This window comes from Lutra lutra, chromosome 6 (assembly GCF_902655055.1).
Source record: "Lutra lutra chromosome 6, mLutLut1.2, whole genome shotgun sequence".
NCBI classification, from domain to species: domain Eukaryota; kingdom Metazoa; phylum Chordata; class Mammalia; order Carnivora; family Mustelidae; genus Lutra; species Lutra lutra.
In genome coordinates, this window is record NC_062283.1 from 73,247,595 (window position 1) to 73,270,395 (window position 22,801).

The following is a 22,801-nucleotide window of genomic DNA, read 5'->3' on the forward strand; positions in this document are numbered from 1 at the left end:
CCTAGATATTAGATGAGGGCCCATAAGGTCTGTCACAGGAAAAACTGCACTAAATAGTTATACAGAGAAGGAAGACTATTTAAGGCTATTACAATAGGGGAGAGAGACCAGAACTCAACTCTGCTCAAACAAACAGCAAGATTTTTAAGCACCAGTTCAGAAGGAGAACATAGGTTGTGTGTATTTGCCAATTGTTTTGTCCAAAAGAAAAGTAAACTTTTTTGTATCTTCATGACAGGAGGTAGTTATACAACTTGGAACAAGGCATCCACAAAAGTTATGTTCTTACCTTATCCTCCAGAAACTGGAAGATAAATAAAACTGACAAGAAGCTTAAGTACATTACATGAGATTTGTGTAGATTTCACAGAGGCAGAGAAAGAATTTGCAATTTCAAGCTTTCTAAGGTAAATGGTCTTATAAGAAGAGAGGTAAAGCCTGTGAGGAAGAAATCTGTTTAATGTTTAGTTAGGCTGTGGGAAACAGACTGTCTTGGTAAATCCCAGAGCTAAAGACTCTAGCCTAAAATATAAGGACCTAGGAGAGAAGTTATAATTATTGGTCTCTGACCAGAGATACATCTTACCAAACCCAAAAGTTTTCCAAAAATAGGTTCTAGAGCTTCTAGGAAGGCAATATAATACATTATAGGCAATTACGACTTACAGTTTCTTGAGTATATTTTGAAATTTGGGTTGGGCCAACATCCTGAAAATTCACATATCAATGGCATTATGTGTGTTTCAATTCTACCTTTGGCCTCATTTTCTATTCCCTGTCCCCAAGTATTACTACTCTGGTTTTGGCATTTGCATTTTTGCATTTGAATCCTTAGATCTACAAACAGAACAAATCACAGAAAACTTCCAATATTCCTTCTCTTTGTCCTCCCATACAATAAGCCATATGACTTTGTGAACTGATTCCAAGGTTTGGTCATTATACCAAGGTTACAATCAATGCAAAAAGTCTCTATGGAATTATGAAATCAGAAATTCATTTTGTGTGTTGATGGACAAGTAAAGTTAGTGAACAAAGGATAAGCTAGCAAGAATTAAAAGAAATTTCAGTTGACACCTGGCAAATGTATTGTTTACATGTGAAAAATTATGTCTATACAAGTTGAGGAAAAAAATAAAAGTATTCAGCAATGCATTAATATAATAGTTGACCCTCAAAATGCATGGATAACTCCGGGAGTGCTAATATAATTGGAATAACAATAAGACAATAAGAGATCAGCACATTTTCAATCTGAAATAGTTTTGTTTTAGTTAAGTAACAGAAGATAGCAAACATTATTGTTTTTCATTGTTGTGAAAAGTCTCCCTATTTTCGTTCTACCTTTGTCATCTAGTGTCAAAAACCACAGTATCATTCCACATATTTGAGGTAAATGCCAAAATATTTTCTGTCAAACTGCTCTCATTTTTACTCCTTAGTCACCTCCTTTATCACCAAATGTGCTCAGAATTTCTCTATCCTTAAAACTTTAGCTTAAGTGAGTTACCTACTCACAAACTGCTATCTTGTTTATCTTCTTGTTTTTACAACTAAAATTCTTAAAATCCACACTACATTCACCTTCCCTACCACCTTATCCCATCTCTGCACACTCTTTAATCCACTACTTCAAAAAGTTTGTCCCGACTATTTTATGAAACTCCCTTTGTAGAAATCACCAGTGATTTCCTGGTCTTCTAAATGCAATGACATTCTCTTAACCTTAACTATTTGAGCCTTCTATTGCATTTGGCGTAAGTAATCAGCCATCACTTTCTTGTTATAACTTCTATTAGAACAAAACTTTTTCTTATTTGAAGTACTGCCACTTGCAGTATTCATCTTATTTTTTAAAATGACTGTAAAATTACATGACTAATAATTGCCTATGTCTGTTGTCATTGGTCCAGTGCTACTGTCATTATGACATGCTATTGAAATAGCACAATTCAGTGGATAGGACCTGAGCTTTACAGTTAGAACCAATTTCTCATTCTACTACCCATTTTACCTTAAATTCTCTACATTACATTTTTCTAATGTGTGAAATGGAAATAGATGTGCCCACATCATAAGATTATGGTTGGGATGACAGTGTAACATAAGTAAAGCTCTTAACTAAACTCTGTACTCCTAGCACAGAGTAGTCATGGTTATTTCCATCTCCAAAACATTATCTGCATACTCAACAACTTAGCAAATAGTAACTGAGTGTCTTAGTCCTTAGAGATAAAGCAGAGACTAAATAGAAATGGTGCTTGTAAGAATTTGTGCCCTGACTACTCATCACTTTTCACTTTTGTGATGCTGCACTGTCCATATTTTCTCCTATTGTTCGCTTACTCCATTCATTTCTGCTTTTCTTGGTGAGTCCACTTCTTTCTTTTTATGTTAGGCCATAGCCTGGAGTCAGCCCTTAAATCTTTGTTATTCTCTGTGCAATGTCTCCTACAGAGATGTAATTTCTCTTTTTTATTTGTATGTAACTATACCTTTGTATATTCTCCTAAACTTAAATTTTATATCACCCATTTCTTGGTGTAAATATTTAGTTATATTCAATGTCTCAAATGAACCAGTAATTTATGAGTCTAACCAGATTTATTTTTAAAGCGTCCCTATTTTATATTGCTACTAGGCCTGACACCTTACAGGAATTTCAAACTCAACCTTATAATTATGACTATCATCCTGCCTTCCCATAAGTTTGCAAATATTTTCATATTTCCTAATTCACTGATGAAGTCACCATCTACCTGACCTCTAAAGCCATAAATCTTTTCATTATCTACTGCTTCTGTTTCTGCTTCTCTTCTACTCGTCTATGTTACCTCCTTAATATCAATCTCATCCATCTCCGATCTAATTCAAGTGCTTTCATCATCTTACACCTGAAATAGTAAGTAAACAAAATCCAAAAAATTCACTAAAAATCACCTTATCTGACACTTATTCTAACCTTAAAACTTTTTTCACCTGCTACCTACCCTCACCATTTGCAATGCACTCACTCTGTGTGAGCAAATTGATGTTTACACATTTCACGTCACGGTCCACCAAACACCCATAATTATCTCTCCATTGTCTCATGGTTGGAGCAAGACATTGAGCATGTCCTTAAGAACACCCTTTCTCCAAAGTGAACTTCATGTAACTGGATTCCCCTACCAATAGCCTCCTGCCTTTCAGCCTGTAAGCAATGCCATACATAACCTTCATACCTGTCATAACTCTTTGCTTTTCTATAGGCTGTTCATCTGCTCATAATGTGTTTTTCTACTAGTATGCATAGAAAAAGTCTAGTAACCCTTCAAAATCATATTATTAGTAATAATGCCTTCCTTGTTCTGAAATACTCTCTAGGGGCTGGAACTGTGTGTATTCACCAACCCATTAGATTCTTACCACAATCTGTTAAAATAGGCACTGTCATTATTCCCATCTTATAAATATGGAAACTGGCAGAGAGACTAAGTAATTTACTAAATACTGGTACACTTAAGATTCAGATTTCATTTTTGCTTGATCCCAAAATTATACTGAACTAAGCTGATCCCACAGTGGTTGTTTATCCCTTCTTTGGAGAAGCCCTTCATTTTCCTCTCATCTGTTATGCTCCAGTCCTAACCATTTATAATTTCCTCTTCTGGGGTTTTTATACTTTGTTTGTATTCTCATCTTCTGAATAATAACAGTAATAATATAATAGCTATGAACATTCATATACGTGTGGCAATGTCCAAAGGGCTTTAATAGTGTAATATTTTTTATAATTATCACAGTACCCACATAAGAAAGAATCTCATTATCTCTGTTTTTCTTTCTTTCTTTTTTTTTTAAGATTTTATTTATTTGTTTGACAGACAGAGATCACAAGTAGGCAGAGAGGCAGGCAGAGAGAGAGGAGAAAGAGACTCCCTGCTGACCAGAGAGATGATGCAAGGCTTGATCCCAGGACCTTGGGATCATGACCTGAGCCAAAGGCAGAGGATTTAACCCACTGAGCCACCCAGATGCCGCTATCTTTGTTTTTCTGATGGAGAAACTAAGGTACAGAAAAGTAATTTGTTCTAAGATACACATAATTATAATTCCATGGACATTTTGAGAAGCAAACTGTCTTTTTAATCATTTTATCTCCAGGATATACAAAGTACGTAGCCCCTGGGGACAATCCACAAATATTTATTAAATTGGCTATCCTTACTTGTCCCTGTCCACCAATCCTGTCTTTGCCCAATTACCCACTAACTGTCCCTGAACACTGTCTTTTATCTTGTTTTTACTTCGACAGAGTATTGGCAACAGCAAAGTAGCATGACTTAATCTTCCTAGTAACCTATTTTGTTTGTGTGTTGTTTTTGTTTGTTTGTTTGTTTACATATTCACTCTTTGACCAAAAAGTTATAATGATTTTCTATTTTCTGAAGAATAAAATTAAAACTGTAGAGCTTGTCACCGAATGCCCTCTCTAGTGAAATCCAAAACTACCTCTACAATTTTATTTCACAATATAGACAACAATCTATGTATTGAACATTTATTCCAGATTCAGCACCCTTAAGCATTTCACATACATTTCCAATTTAACACTTAAACTCTATTTTGTAACAAGGAAACAGATTCAAAGGAGCTTTTAATAGCAGCCAAAATGATTCTGAATATATCTAAAAAATTTTGTATGTGTTTCTGGGTTTCTGGGATAGAATATTCCCCAATGACAGGATATTTCAGACCCAGGTGTCTTTCAAGGGTCATTTGCTAATTTCTTCTTTCTCATGACTCATTCTCCAATTTTTCCATAGCCAAAAGGTTAATGACATATTAAAACTCTTTCAATATTTATTATTTGTCATTTACCATGTTATCTTTTGCCATGACCCTTGTTGTTACTTTATTTGTTTTATTTATGTCATGCTTCTGAAACTCAAGTTTAAGTCTCCTTAATACAGGAATCATGTATAAACTTTTATCCATATAACTTTTATTCCTGTAATTTTATCCATATAGCTTTTCATAATGTCTTATAAATGTCATATTTATAATGACCAGATATACAGGATGGTACAAAATTTTTATTCTCCTATAATCACAATGTACATTGGGAATGTAATTTAAATATTCACACCAGAACAAATGGTAAATAGATGTAATGAATTCATAAATCTCTTATAAGAGAAAAAGTAAATAAGGTTTTTTTCACAGAGTAAAAGTTTTAGTGGAAATGGGTTGTCAATTTAGATAATTTCTTTCCATCTATTTTTATTTTGCTGTATAGAGATTTCATAGATTTTCTGATGAGTTTTACTTTTTCTTTGCAATATTTAGACTATTTTTTGAGTTGTCAATTAGTGCTTAAGCTTTTAATAAATACAGCCTGATAAATATGCATGTTCCTGTAATCATTATGTAAAGAACTGAATTTTTAGTGAACAAAGAATTTCCTTCATGTGCCCTTTGTTAGTCATTTTTTGGAGAAAAAAGTAGTTCTTCTAAATCACCTCAGCAATTTTCATTATCTGAGAAAAAAACAAATAATATTATCATGATTTAATGGATTAAAAGATAGGTCATTGAAACTATCAAATTGTATGTAACCAAGTGATGTCAAACCACAATGGTCTTATAATAGAAGATGAGAACATGATAAGAACATTTTTCATTTTTCTTAATTTTAAAATCAAGAAAATTATATCCATTATCATGAGAAACAAAAAGGTTCTAGGATGAATAGATTAGAAAAATCCTCTTCTGTAAAACTAAAACCCCTTTGAAAATTCAATCAGAAAGAAAAATTACATTGTAATTTATTATAAATTTGCATTTCAGATTTTGACTAAAAAACAAAGAAGCAGGGACGCCTGGGTGGCTCAGTTGGTTAAGCAGCTGCCTTCGGCTCAGGTCATGATCCCAGCGTCCTGGGATCGAGTCCCGCATCGGGCTCCTTGCTCGTCAGGGAACCTGCTTCTCCCTCTGCCTCTGCCTGCCATTCTGTCTGCCTGTGCTCGCTCTCTCTCCCTCGCTCTCTCTGACAAATAAATAAATAAAATCTTTAAAAAAAAAAAAACAAAGAAGCAAATAAATAACTTTATAAGAAATAAGTCAGAAAAACCATATTTTCAATACTCTAAATAATATTATAAAACCAATTAACCTTTTAAAGCAAGACTTTGTTTCCTTATAATGGTAAAAATTTGTGCTGTATTAATGTGACCATTGAATTTTTAAAACTGCAAACAGGTTTTAATTATTGACTGGAATGTATATATTTGGGATGTGACTATCCAAGTTTTAGTTATGAGGTACTACCTGGTGAACAAATTATATTATAAATGAACAATAATTATAATTTTAATAAGTACTAAGAATCTTAGAATTTTAACCTGAAAATAATGCAGGAACAAAGTAGATAGGCAAGCTATAACCCATTTAGTCAAACTATAGTCTGCCGGTACTTTGAGCATTTTGCATATATATCTGAGATTCACTGATACTTTGTTATTTTAAAACTATATATCCAGTTTCTACAGTACTAACATAAAAAAAAAAAGTAACTCTTTGAGAGTCGTTTCATTGCTATTTGGGAGGATTTGGGTTGTTTTTAACCCAAAGTACGCGAAATATGTGACACATTGGATATGGGGATAAGAAGGAAAGCATATTTATTTGATGATATATGGCATATGGAAATGTGCTCTTCATTTGAAAATTTATTGAAGCTTGTCAGTAGTTTAATTCTGTTGTTTATAGCCTGCCTAACCTGTTGGGAAAGGGGTTTAATGGCCAGTCTGAGCAGACAAAGAATACACAAAAGTTCAGCATGAATGGAGCTTAGAGTTATAATTCAGTTCCCCACCCCACAATGACATTGTGGGTAAAAAATGTATTTTCCATAGTAGACTGAAAAAAATTTTCTTCATCAGTTTCTAGTGTTTGAAATGCCACCAACACGTTCATTTGTATTTTTTGAACTTATTTCTTCACCTCAAAGGTGACCTTTGGGTCTCCAATGGCAAATGATCTCATCTCGATCTATATTGTGCTTGATCCTGATTTTAAATGTTGTCAAGTGATTTCTTTCTGATTATTCATTTAAACCAATTAAGAACGTTCTTAGTCCAGATAATATTTTCTTAGTTCATATAAACAGAAGCATAGATAAATATTTTAAATTTTAATAAGTGGGATTTATAATATTAAGTTTGAAATTAACATTTCAATGTTGAATTAATAATAGAAGAGAATGCAGAAAACAGATTTAGCAAGAATTTAGAATGATGTATGAGATATTTCGAAATTCTTGTAAAAGGTTGTGTTTCATTAAACCTTCCAGCATCTTTTCTGCAGTTTAGAGTTCTGCTCATCTATAGTCCATTTCTATCATATCACAGAACATCTCAGATCTCATAATAATTTATCAAAGACTTCCAACCCAAAGTATTACCTTTTGAATTACTAAAGTATTGTAATGGCATATGATAATGGATGAATTCAAAGAACAGGATAAAAAGATGACATGTCCTTACTGAAAACACATTTTCCAGAAATTCTGGGTTTTTTGTTTTGTTTTGTTTTGTTTTATGAATTGTTCTCTTTAACCCAAGAAAAACCTACCTGTACAACGGCACACTACACATCCTTCTCCTCTCAAAATATTCAGTAGAAGTTTCAAGTAAAATTTCAGTGAACATTTAGTTCCATTTGTAAACTATAAGTAATATTAAATAAATTTTGAGTTAGTCATTCTTTGACAAACTTAAAAAATAAATTTTGGGTGTAATTCTCTTCCTCCTTGAAAATTCACTGGTTTGTATTTTCAAAGGTTGGAGCATACTTCTTTATTATATTCAGCTTAAAGCAGTTCTTTCATATCAAAATAATACTATTGAATTATTTATATACTTAATGATTCCTACAATTGAATCTATTTTCACATTCAGTATAGAAAATTTAAAATATGGTGACATTTATATTCATCCTAGATATCCAAGTTCTTCAACCTGAAAATGTGATGAGGGTGTTTAGTAGAACCTTTGCAGACATAACAAATTAAGGGACAGACTACACTAGGCGAATTTTATACAACAATAATATAATTCAAATGATGTCCCCTGACCCTGCCCAGGGTATCCTGTTTCAAAGTATCTCTACTTAAATTTCACTTTCACATATTTATTTAGTATTAACAAACTTTTTTATAAACTGTAAATGTACCTGGAAGAATTAGTTACCAATAAATATATAAAGGATGATAAACAATGTGACTTATTTAAATCAGTTCCCTTTTCAGGGAACTTTTCTGGCAATTTCAGGGGCTAGTCATCATCTATTACTGGCCAGCAAGTATTAGATAAAAAGTTAAAAAGTACTAGAGCTGAATGGAGTATAGCCTTGTCTGTGTTCTGTATTTGGCACAGGTGATTAGCAAACAGAAATGGATGTAGAAGAGGAATTGGAAGGACAGTAAATTGAACTTTGCCTAAAGTTCCTTATAGTAGGATTTAATCATACACACACACACACACACACACACACACACACACACAAATTTGTCTTCATAGTATAATATTTTCCATGTTGCCTTTTTTCAAGAATTTTGCTAAAGAATAATCTATTATACTTACAAAAGTAATATACTCTTTATTAAATTTGGAGCAGCAGAGTAACTCACAAAGAAAAGTGAACAATAAGGGAATATCATTCCATTTATCTCTTTATGTATATAAAGAAATCAAATAAACCATAAAAACTGTAAAAATATAAAGAAATCAAACATAAATATAAAAAATGAAGAAGTCAAGTAGATAAACTGTAAAAATTATAAAAATTTACCAGTAGAATCATGTTACATATGCTATTAATTTTATTCAAGTTTCATAGAAGAGAAGTATTAACCAAAGAAAATTGCTAAACTTCAGATAATGGTTGAAATAGGATGAATAATAATTATTTCTTTATAATTTTTCCTACAAGTTCAAAAAGTTCAATAAAAACATTAATAAATGGAGCCTTCTTGTTTTAACACTATTTTTCAATTTTACACTGTATTTATTGACCCTTTACTTAGAAAACAAGATGAAGGGAGGAGCAAGATGGCAGAAGAGCAGGAAACCTAAATTTCATCTGGTCCCAGGAATTCAACTAGATAGTTATCGAACCATTCTGAACACCTACAAACTCAACAGGAGTTGGGAAAAAAGAAGAGCAGCAATTCTAGGAACAGAAAAGCAACCACTTTCTGGCAGGTAGGACATGAAAAGAGGTGAATCTGAGGCAATATTTGGGAAGATAGACTGCAGAGGGGAAGGGGACTCTGTCAGCCAGCTACCAGCAAGTGACAGAGCAGCAGAGCACAAAATCAGAACTTTTAAAAATCTCCTCTGCTGAGGGACATCACTCCAGTGGCTAAGCGCAGGGTGAAATCTTCACTGGGACAGTGTGGTCTCAGGATCCCAGGGTCACAGAAACACCAGGGATGCCTGAGTGTGGCAGAGCACCCAAGTATCAGAATGGGGAAGGTGGCTGCAAAAATGGAGCCAAGGAGTGGGCTCTCAGCTTGGGGTTGTCATAAACCATAATCTGAGGCACAGTCAGACCATGACTCTTCAAGCAGGGACCCCACAAGTGGGAGACACCCCCCTTCCTCCGCTGGAAAGCAGTGTGGGATAGCACTGCAGGAATCTGCTGGGTTTGGAGATTCCAAATGGTGCCATGTGCCAGAGACAGAAATGCTCAGTCACAGGCCAGGTGAGCATGGAGGGCAGCCAGAGACCAGGGAGACAGAAGTGATTGACTGCTTTTCTCTGAGGGTGCACTGAGGAGTGCGGTCCCAAATTCTTGGCTCTGGGCCAGAGATTGGGAGGCCACCATTTTCCTTCTCATCCTCCAAAGCTATACAGAAAGACTTCAGGGAACAAAAGCTACCGAGAGAGAAAACCCAAGCAGATTACTTAGTCTGCCCACTGGCAAGGGCAGTGAAATTCTGCCTCAGGCAAAGACATTTGAGAATCATTGCAACAAGCCCCTCCCCCAGAACATTAATAAGAACATCCAGCTAATACCAAGTTTACTGATTAATGAGGACTGCAAAACCCCAGTGCTAGGGGAATACAGCACATAGAATTCATGGCCTTTTTTTCCCCATGATTCTTTAGTCTTTTGAAGTTAACTTTTTTAATTTTCAGCTTCATTGTTTTTATTTTTCTTACTTCCTTTTTTGACCAACATCTTATCAATTCTTTTTTTTAATTTTCACTTTTATAGTCATATTCTATACCTTCATTGTATTTAACTCTATTTTTTGTATATATGTATGTTTTTCTTTCTTTAAAGTTTTGGGATACAGTTTCTTCTAACAGACCAAAACATACCCTAAATTTAGTATGTGGCTTTGCTCTAGTCTCTCGCCTGATCACATTCTCTCTCTCTCTCTTTTTTTTCTTCTTTTTTCAACCAACTTCTTATGAATTTCTTTTTAAAAATCTTTCTAAATTTTCACCTTTATAGTCATAGTCCATTTCTCCAATTTTAAAGAAAAAAAAATATATATATATATTTTTCTTATATATATTTTGGGAGGCAGTTTCTTCTAACAAACCAAAATACACCCAAAATCAAGTGTATGGCTCTGTTCTATTCACCAGCCTGATCATTTCTTTTTCCCTATCTTTTCCCCCCAGTTTTGGGTCTCTTCTAATTTGTTTAGTGTCTATTTTTCCGGGGTTATTGTTACCCTTTTAGCATTTTGTTCTCTCATTAATCTATTCTTCTCTAGACAGAATGACATAATGGAAAACCTCACCTCAAAAAAGAGAACAAGAGGCAGTACCAACTGGCAGGGACTTAATCAATATGGACATTAGTAAGTTGTAGGAACTAAGGTTCAGAATGATTACAAAGATACTAGCTGGCCTTGAAAAAAGCATAGACGATACTAGAGAATCCCTTTCTGGAGAAATAAAGGAACTAAAATCTAATCAAGTCAAAATCAAAAAGGCTATTAATGATGTGCAATGAAAAATGGAGGCTCTAACTTCTAGGACAAATCAACCAGAAGAGAGAATTAGTGACATAGAAGAACAAATGATGGAGAATAAAGAAGCTGAGAAGAAGAGAGATAAACAACTACTGGATCATGAGGGGGGAGAATTTGAGAGATAAGTGATACCATAAGATGAAACAATATTAGAATAACTTGGATCCCAGAAGAAGAAGAAAAAGAAGAGTAGAAGGTATTTTGGAGCAAATTATAGCAGAGAACTTCCCTAATTTGGGGACATAAACAGGCATCAAAATCCAGGAGGCACAGAGAACCCCTCTCAAAAATCAATAAAAATAGGTCAACACCCTGTATTCTGATAGTAAAACTTACACGTCTCAGAGACAAAGAGAAAATCCTGAAAGCAGCTAGGGACGAGAGGTCTGTAACCTATAAGGATAGAAACATTAGATTGGCAGCAGATCTATCCACCAAGACCTGGCAGGCTAGAAAGGACTGGCATGATATATTCAGAGTACTAAATGAGAAAAATATGCAGCCAAGAATACTATATCCAGCTAGGCTGTCACTGAAAATAGAAGGAGAAGGGAAAAAAAAAGCTTCTAGGACAAAAAATAAATAAATGAAAACTAAAAGAATTTGCAAACACCAAACTAGACCTACAGGAAATATTGAAAGGGGCCCCTGTAAGCAAAGAGTGAGCCTAAAAGTAACATAGACCAGAAAGGAACAGAGACAATATACAGTAACAGTCACCTTATAGGCAATACAATTGCACTAAATTCATATATTTCAATAGTTACCCTGAATGTAAACGGGATAAATACCCCAATCAAAAGACAGAGTGTATCAGATTGGATTAAAAAAACAAGACCCACCGATATGCTGTCTGCAAGAGACTCATTTTAGACCCAAAGATGCTTCCAGATTCAAAGTGAGAGCCTGGAAAACCATTTACCATGCTAATGGACATCAAAAAAAAAAAAAAAAAAAAAGTTGCGATGGCAATCCTTATATCAGATAAATTAGATTTTAAACCAAAGGCTATAATAAGAGATTAGGAAAAACACTATATCCTACTTAAAGGGTCTATCCAACAGGAAGATCTAACAATTTTAAATATCTATGCCCCTAACATGGGAGCAGTCAATTACATAAGCCAATTAATAACAAAATCAAAGAAACACATCAACAATAATACAATAATAGTAGGGGACTTTAACATCCCCCTCAATGAAATGGACAGATCATTTAAGCAAAAGATCAACAGGGAAAGAAAAGCTTTAAATGACACACTGGACCAGATGGACATTACAGATATATTCAGAACATTCCATCCAAAAGCAACAGAATACACATTCTTCTCTAGCACACATAGAACATTCTCCAGAATAGATCACATCCTGGGTGACAAATCAGGTCTCAACCAGTACCAAAAGACTGGGATCATTCCCTCAATATTTTTGGACCACAATGCTTTGAAACTAAAACTCAGTCACAAGAGGAAAGTTGGAAAGAACTCAAATACACGGAGGACAAAGAGCATCCTACTAAAGAATGAATGAGTCAACCAAGAAACTAAAGAAGAATTTAAAAATTCATGGAAACAAATGAAAATGAAAACACAACTGCCCAAAATCTTTGGGATGCTGCAAAAGTGTTCCTGAGAGGAAAGTATATAGCAATATGAGCCTTTCTCAAGAAACAAGAAAGGTCTCAAGTACACAGCCTAACCCTATGTCTAAAGAAGCTGGAGAAAGAACAGCAAAGAAAGCCTAAACCCAGCAGGAGAACAGAAATAATAAAGATCAGAGCAGAAATCAATGAAATAGAAACCAAAAGAAGAGTAGAACAGATCAATGAAACTAGGACTGGTTCTTTGAAAGAATTAGTTAAGTTTGATAAACAACTGCCCAGACTTATCAAAAAGAAAAGAGAAAGGACCCAAGTTAATAAAATCATGAATGAAAGATGAGAGATCACAACCAACACCAAAGAAATACAAACAATTATAAGAACATATTATGAGTAATTATATGCCAGGAAATTAGATAATCTGGAAGAAATTAATGCATTTCTAGAGATGTATAGACAAACAAAACTGAACCAGGAAGAAATAGAAAACCTGAATAGACCCATAACCAGTAAAGAAATTGAAACAATAATAAAAAATCTTCCAACAAACAAGAGCCCAGAGGCAGAGGGCTTCCCAGGGGAATTCTATCAAACATTTAAAGAAGAATTAATACCTATTTTCCTGAAACTGTTCCAAAAAAAATAGAAATGGAAGGAAAACTTCCAAACTGATTTTATGAGGCCAGCATGACCTTGATACCAAAGCCAGATAAAGACCCCATCAAAAAGGAAAATTACAGACCAATATCCCTGATGAACATGGATGCAAAATTTCTCACCAAAATACTAGCCAATAGGATCCAACAGTACGTTAAAAGGATTATTAACTGTGACCAAGTGAGATTTATTCCTGGGTTGCAAGGTTGGTTCAACATCTGCAAATCAATCAATGTGATACAATACATTAATAAAAGAAAGGACAAAAACCATATGATACTCTCAATAGATGCCAAGAAAGCGTTTGACAAAGTACAGCATCCTTTCTTGATGAAAACTCTTACAGTGTAGAAATAGAGGGTACATACCTCAATATCATAAAAGCTATCTATGAAAAACTGACAGAAAATATCATTCTCAATGAGGAGAAACTGAGAGATTTTCCCCTAAGGTCAGGAACACGGCAGGAATGTCCACTATCACCACTGCTATTCAACATAGTACTAGAATTCGTAGCCTCAGCAATCAGAAAAAAAAAAAAAGGCCTCCAAATCAGCAAAGAAGTCAAACTCTCACTCTTTGCAAATATGATACTTTACATGGAAAACCCAAAAGACTCCACCCCAAAACTGCTAGAACTCATATAGGAATTCAGTAAAGTGTCAGGATACAAAATCAATGCACAGAAATCAGTTGCATTTTTATACAACAACAAGACAGAAGAAAGAAAGTAAGGAGTTGATCCCATTTCCAATTTCACCTGAAACCATAAGATACCTAGGAATAAATCTTACCAAAGAGGAAAAGAATCTGTGCTCAGAAAAGTATAGAATACTCATGAAAGAAATTGAGGGAGACACAAAGAAATGGAAAAACATTCCATGGTCATGGATTGGAAGAACAAATATTGTGAAAATATCTATGCTACCTAGGACAATCTACACATTTAATGCAATCCCTATTAAAATACCACCAACTTTTTTCAAAGAAATGGAACAAATAAATCCTAAAATTTGTATGGAATCAGAAAAGACTCTAAATTAGCCAGAGGAATGTTGAATAAGAAAACCAAGCTGGTGGCTCTATTACAAAGCTGTAATCATTAAAACAGTATAGTACTGGCATAAAAACAGACACACAGATCAGTGGAACAAAATAGAGAGCCCAGAAGTGGACCCTCAACTCTATGGTCAACTAATCTTTGACAAAGCAGGAAAGACTGTCCAATGGAAAAGAGATAGGCTCTTCAACAAATGGTTTTGGGAAAATTGGACAGCCACATGCAGAAGAGTGAACCTGGACCACTTCCTTACACTACACACAAAAATGGACTCAAAATGGATTAAAGACCACAATGTGAGACAGGAATCTGCCAAAATCCTTGAAGCGAGCACAGGCAGCAACATTTTCAACCTCAGCCACAGCAGCTTCTTTCTAGAAACATCAACAAAGATAAGGGAAGCAAGGGCAAAAATGAACTCTTGGGACCCAATTAAGATAAAAAGCTTTTGCACAGAAAAAGGAAATAGTCAACAAAAACAAAATACAATCAACAGAAGGGGGAAAGATACTTGCAAATGACATATCATATAAAATCTATGAAGGACATATCAAATTTAACAAGAAAGAACAAATAATCCAATCAAGAAATGGGCAGAAGATATGAAGAGACATTTCTGCAAAGAAGACATCCAAATGGCCAACAGACACATGAAACACAACAGACACATCACTCGGCATCAGGGAAATAGAAATCAAAACCACAATGAGATACCACCTCACACCAGTCAGAATGGCTAAAATTAACAAGTCACGAAATGGCAAATGTTGGTGAAGATGCAGAGAAAGGGGAACCCTCCTACACTCTTGGTGGGAATGCAAGCTGGTGCAGCCACTCTGGAAAACAGCATGGAGGTTCCTCAAAAAATTGAAAATAGAGCTACCCCATGATCCAGTAATTGCATTATTGGGTATTTAGCCCAAAGATACAAAAGTAGTGATTCGAAGGGGCACATGCACCTCAATGTTTATAGCAGCAATGTCCACAATATCCAAACTATGGAAAGAGCCTAGATATCCATCAATAGATGAATGGATAAAAAAGAAGTGGTATATTTATAATGGAATATTATGCAGTCATCAAAAAATGAAATCTTGCCATTTTCCATGACGTGGCTAGAACTAGAGGGTATTATGCTAAGTGAAATAAATCAATCAGAGAAAAACAAATATCATATGATCTTACTGACATGAGGAATTGAGAAATAAGACAGAGGATCAAAAAAAAAAAAAATAAGACAGAGGATCACAGGGGAAGGGAGAGAAAAATGAAACAAGACAAAACCAGAGAGGGAGATAAACCATAAGAGACTCAATCTCAGGAAACAAACAGGGTTGCTGGAGTGGAGGAGTGGTGGGAGGGATGGGGTGGCTGGGTGATGGACATTGGGGAGGGTATGTGCTATGGTGAGCACTGTGAATTGTGTAAGACTGATGAATCACAAACTTGTATCCCTGAAACAAATAATACCTTATATGTTAATTTAAAAAATCTGAAAACAAGATTGTATACTGTAACTTAAAGGCTTAAAACTTAAGGCTATATATTGTATTTCAATAAAGCTCTTCATTAAAAAAAAAGAAATGAAGAATCCATCTATCACACAAATATGTTATTATTTTTACTGTATTTAGTCTCTAAATGTTCTTCCCACATTTTTTCTTAAACCTATTCCAATCACACTTTCACTTCAACCACCTGACTGAAATCGCTTTGTTAATAATCTCCCCATTGCTAAATCCCATAGTAAATTGTCTTTACATGAACCATCAGTAGACTTTAACATAATTGATCATTCTTTCCTGGAAATAATTTTGTCACTTGTCTTTAAGGACACCAGACTTCTTCACAAATCTGTCTCCTATGCTTCTACCTTCACTTTGGCCTTTTAATTTTGTAGAGCTCCAAGATACAAGTTTTTGTATCTCTTCTCTATTTACACTCACATCCATAGCTTTAAAACCAAGTGTATATTGGATCCCTAATAACTCATATCCTGTGGTCTTTCTTAAACTCCAAACATCATCCTTTCAGTTACTCAGGCAAAAAAGAAAAAAAAAAAAGTCCTAAGATCTTATAACCTTTTATTTCTTTCCTTTTTTTTTTTTTTTTAAGATTTTATTAATTTGACACAGAGAGAGACAGCAAGAGAGGGAATACAAAAGCAGGGGGAGTGGGTGAGGGAGAAGCAGGCTTCCTGCTTAGCAGGGAGCCCCTTGCAAGGCTGAATTCCAGGACCCTGGGATCGTGACCTGAACTGAAGGTAGACACTTAATGACTGAGCCACCCAGGCACCCCTTAACTTTTCTTTCTCATAGTCAACATCCATCAGAAAAGTCCCACTAGTTCCATTTTCATAAGATATCCAGAATTTTACTTCTTCCACTTTCTTTCATATCGACTGTTACCACCTTGGTCCAACACACCATCATCTCTTAACCTGAATTACTGCAATCACTACCAGTTATTTTATCAAAAAGAGATCATGGATGTTCTATTCTCTCATTCTTTCATATTTTGGACAGTCTGGTATCTTTATAACAGAACAAGAAATTAAGTCTGTTTTCCTCAATATAGAAATTGCTCAGTTATCTTCTAACATTGACTAAGATGTTTCTCATTCACCTCATTATTAAGTAACTTGCTTTACTCTACCTGAATAACTAACGAACTCCTTACCAATGTGGTTCAATAACTTAAGAAGGATATAGCTTAATGTTGATTATTCTATACCAAGATTTCTTAAAATAACACAATTTCCTTTGATTTCCAAACTCACTTTTCCCTTTATTTCAAAGAAATTATTAAATTATATTTTTGTTCATAATTTTTGGGTCCTCTACCTCAGAGACTCTGATAACAAATATTTGGTTCCTTTGTTTTATCTTTAACTGCTTTAATCTCTTCACTTCTTTCCCCTTTTTTGCTCTCATTATACCATACTTTCCTCTGAATTAAGAATTCAATTTTGAGCAACATGTAGTGTATCACATATATATGTGATATATATAGACCTGTAAATCCATATGTTAGTTCTATAATTGGGGCATTCTGATATATTATTACATCAATGTGTGATTATCATATCCAAATAAATTTTATAGTTTCTACAGCAATTTCTTTTTAAATTTTCCTTTACTTGTGTAATGTTTGTTTACCCTCTAGAATCTCTGTTGTCTTTTCCCTTTATTTTTCTCTAGAAAGTTTGTTTAGTTACTATGCTATATATTTTCTTTCTCATTCTTAATATAGGCAGCTTTGTCCAGAATTTCTATTTTCTTCTACTAATGGGATAAATTTACCTTGACACTGCTCATAGCCTGTTGACACCCTCTCTTGAGCTACAGTTTGAGAACTGAAGTTTTGCTATTACATGTACTTTTGGTATTTTGAAGATGTGGGCAGTTTAGAGTTTGAGTGTAGTCATTTTTGAACAGGCAGGTGTCTGTTCTTTCTTTTGTTTTTTATTAAATGTCTATAGTAGAATTTACTCCACTGAGTTCAGGTGCGTATTATTCTTGAGGAAGAGTCCACTTGAATTTTTGATCATTCTTTTGGAACACAGTGACCCCTGATGGTGTTTCCTGCTTCCGCTGAGGGCCTGAGATTCTGCCGGTCACATAGAATTCTGTTCTTAAGAAACCTTTTTCAGATTTTCTCTAGGCTGCCTAATTACCCTCTCAATCTGCTATCCTAAGAAATTTTGGAATGTTTTCAATTCACCCTCTTTCCTGCTTAAAGTATCTGAGTAATGAATAGAGAAATGAGGATTAAACTGCATACCAGAATTAGTTATTTTTCAAAATCTATCACTTTGCATATTTGAATGCTGCCAATGAATTCATTGTTGGTTGTGTCCGAGTTGGTGGTTGTCCATCCTCTTCTTCCTTTCTTCCCTAGTAGTCCATCCTATATCTTCCTCCTTTCTTCCCTAGTAGTAGGACATTCATTCTATTATTGTGTACATAGCTGTTCAGGATAGAATTCATAGTTCCCGGCATCTGCTATACATAAGTGTAGTTTTGGTCAGTAAAATGTGGGCAAAGATAATTTTGGGAAACATAACACTAAACTTCCCTAAAAGACAGCAGGCATTCTCCCTTTGCTATTTTCTCTCCTTTTCATCCCACTGTTGAATTAATACCAGGAGGTGATGGATGATACTTCAGCTATCAATGTAGAGCCTAGGAGTCAAAAGTGGGAATAACCCTGGATCACTGTCAGTTATCTGAACCCATCAAAATTCTCTTATGCAAGGAAAAATAAACAGTACATTGTTAAACCTACTTCCATCTGGGGTTTCTTATCACATGAAATTAAACATAATCCCAAAAGTATGCTAATTTTACCAATTTCTGTTCATCGTGTCAAGCACATATTAGATAGAGGGGATTCTGTGATCCAACTCTGTGTTTCCATTACCATCTAGTGTTTATTTTTTAAGCTAACATTTGTGTGGTGACTTTTTACTTAAAAAGTATTATCATATATAGATATATAAGACTTAAATTTATATATATGGATATATATAATTTTCATTAAAGTTTCAAACTTTTTGTCATAAAGTTGATCATAGTATTTCTTTATTATGTTCTAATCTCTTCTATTTCTGTATTTCTGCCTCTGTTTTCATCAATTTCAGTTCTTATTTCCTATTGTCTCCTTTCTTCTACTTTCCCTGGTTTTATTTGGCTGTTTTATTTTTAGTTTCTCATTTAGATGTTTAGCTCATTAGTTTCTCATTTAGATGCTTAGCGCTTTCATTTCAATTTTGTTACTTAAATTTATATTTTTTTAAAATATCAATATTGCTCTGTCCACATATTTTGATATGTTCTATCTCTTATTATAGTTATAATTATTTTTAAATTTCATTATAATTTCTTTTTTTACCCATAAGTAGTTTAGAAATGAGTGTGCATTCTAATGCCCAAACAAGGGGGAAAGAGCAAATTTGTACTGTTAATTGATTTCTAAACTAATTGCACTATGTTCAGAAAATGGTCTAGTATTACAATATTTTACCAGAAATATTTTGATACTTAATTCATAGCCAAGAAAATGGTCAGTTTTCTCAATGATCTCTGTGTGAGCTTGATAAAACTGTTTATTCTATAATTGTTGGTGTGCAGCTTTTATATAAGTAGAGTTTCCATATGACCAGTTGGCCTAGGTGAATCCCAGTTTATGCTTATTGTTCCAATGTAATCACTTAGAGCTCCCCTCTCACTCACAAAATATACCATAAGTTTTTCTGTTGTAAGCATTATATTATTTGATTATCAAATCAAATATTAATTTCACCTGGTCAGTTATGAAAGTTGAGTCTTCAGATTCTTAACTAATTTGGGGGCCACTTGAATTCCTGATAAATGAGAGAGTTCTGTTGAAACCTCCAACTATGGTGGGTGCATTTATCAATTTCTTCCTACATTCTATCATTTATGCTAAGAGTATTTTATTAGATACATATATATTTACAATAGTCACAGCTTGAGTGAATTTTTTTCCATTGAATTTTCTAATTCTTTTTTGTCTTTATTCTCTATTTTAGCTAAATAATAATAATAGTAATAATAATAAAATAGCCAGATAGCTTTATTTTGGTTTGCATTTTCTTGATTTATGTTTTTCTACTTTCAGTTTTTTTGTTGTTGTGTGTTTTACATGAGGAAAACAAGGCAAGTGGGCAAAGGATATACCTATGTATTTAAGGTTACCCAAATAGTAAGAAACAATAAGACTCAAAACCAGGTCACCTAATGCAAAACTCTCTGTTGTCTTTAATGATAACCACAAATATTGATTTAATGCCCAGTTTGGGCAAATGGCTGTACTAAGACCTTTGTATTAACCTGCTTATTTCCATTAAACTATCGCACCTCCTTCAATCACTCACGGCATTAGTATTGGAAGATGTTCTAATATATAGTAAATAATAAGCAGAAAACCAAGGGAATCATTTCAAGGTATTTTCTTTCTTGTATCAGATAAATGGTGCACTATGAAGGAGGACAACTTTGAAACTGAAGGAAAAATTAATGGTTTTAAATCTAGGTTAGATGTGCACATGATTTCTTCCATTTCCAGCTGTTGTTGGTGAACAATTTGGGTCAGCCTGTCTGAACTTTGGCACCTCTCAGATAGAAAGAACATATGTGTGTTGCTATTTTTGAAACTGCTAAGAGTGATAGGAATTTTCCCTGGTGTGAAACTCATCAGAAATTCAATTCCTTTATTTAACCTACAATCTCAGCCATTTATGAAACTACTGGTTAGATATCAGAGCCTCAAATGCTATTTCTCAGAATGCTACTCAAAAGGCCAGAGACCATGGAATTAGAAGGGCTCTTTTCTTTCTTTTTTTTTTAAAGATTTTATTTATTTATTTGACAGAGAGAGATCACAAGCAGGCAGAGAGGCAGGCAGAGAGAGAGGAGGAAGCAGGCTCCCTGCCGAGCAGAGAGCTAGAAGGGCTCTTTTCTTTTTCCTTCCTTTCTTTTTTTTTTTAATTCTATGTTTATATTAGACTAATTTGTAATTGCAAGACTCCCAAGTCTCCTAAATTGACTCTTTTCAGCAATCATGCAGAATAATACTGCACAAAGCCTTTTCAATAAAACTGATATTTATTTATCTGTATCTGATTGTTTGTAGCCTCTCAAGACTAATTTTGATTGGGCCAATGGCTCAAAAGGAAAGGAAAAAGAAATCTGTATTGCACACGAGAATTACATCCTTGCTTTTTTCTGGAAAACAGCCATCACATTTACTTATTAATGGTACAGCAGCTGTTAACTTCCTGGAGAAGACAAGCTCTCAGTACAGGCCAATTGTCCTGTAGGAACCCTTCTATCCAAGGCAAAGAGGTTATAGGAGTTTCTCTTCATCACTCAAGTCATCTCATTAGGATCCTTCTTGGACCTTAACTTAACCTTAACCTAACCTTAATCTTCTTGGACCTTAACTCATTTACTTATTCAACAGATTTATTCACTGAGCACCTTCCATGGGCTAAACACACTGTTTACTAAGTTCCCTGAGTATTATTCATTGTTCATCTTTCCCCACTCTAGGAAGTTACTACCATTTATCAGATGTCCCTATTTACCTTGCTGGACTTGAACTGATATTCTTCACTCTTACTCTCAGATGTTTTAGCAGTCATCTCTTGTGTGAAAAGCAACCATGTCGGTCTTGACTAATGCAGAGTTGTTAGCAACTAGCAGAGTGCCTGGTATACAGTCGCATGTTCAATAAATACTTACCAACTATATACATCAAAGAAGAATCTGGGGCACCTGGGTGGCTCAGTTGGTTAAATGTTTGTCTTCATGTTCAGGTCATGATCCCGGAGTCCACATGTCAGGCTCCTTTCTCAGCGGGGAGTCTTCTTCCTCCTCTCCCTCTTCCCCTACTCCTGCTTGTGTGCATGTGCTCTCTTGTGTGCGCTCTCTAATAAATAAATAAAATCTTTAAAAATAAATAAAGAAGGATCTTAAAACTGTTATGAACACTCATTGCTAGCTAAGAATTCAAATCCTATCTCTTTCCCAGCCCACACCTCCACGCCCCCATTTCACATATCTCCATTTTGGTACACACACCTGTGTGGCCATACCTAGAACAACTCTCCCTCACATGCTCCCTCTTTTCCATTCTCTGACTCAGTGACTCCTCTGGGATTTCCATATCTTGTCTTCTACCTGACTTCAATATCTTCCTTACAGATTCAAAGTTGTGAGATCACAAAGCTTGCTATGGAAGACAGCCAGGTCTTCTGGGAAGAAAACAGCATACTAGTGGGTATTTGACAGTGCTGCCTTTGTATATAATAAGTTATTTGACATTCAAGACTAAGGAGGTGTGTGTGGAAGAAGAGTCGGCTGCCAGAGAGGATTAATTAACACAAAGGTCACAGTTGTGCTGCATATATTTTTGTAAGAAACCATATCTAATTGTTAGGCAGTTAGACTGTGCTTATTTCAGACTGTTGAGATTTTTTGGTTTAATGAGACAATGCAGTCCATCTTCACAGATCGCTGACCATTGTTTGAAGCATGATGATAACTGCATTTAAAGTTATTGAGCTTGAGTTTAAATAAATTATGCAGAGGTCAAAGAACACATATTTGGTGTTCCATAAATAGCCAGAGCTAGTGAATCACAACTTCTGAGAAAAAGAAAAAAAAAATTTAAACCCTGTGTGTCACCGCTGAGTTTTTCTTTAGGCATTTCATATCTTGTGAAAATAAATTATTTGTGTAAATGACCTGACAAACTTTCTCTGTTTCTCTGACAAATTTTCAGATTATATCTTTTATTTAATTAGATAAAGACTAAGTAATACGTACTAAATTCAGCTGGCCCTACACTTTGAACTACAAGGCAAAACAATAAGAATTGAATTTACATTGAAAGAGATAGAGAAGGAAACCCATAATTTA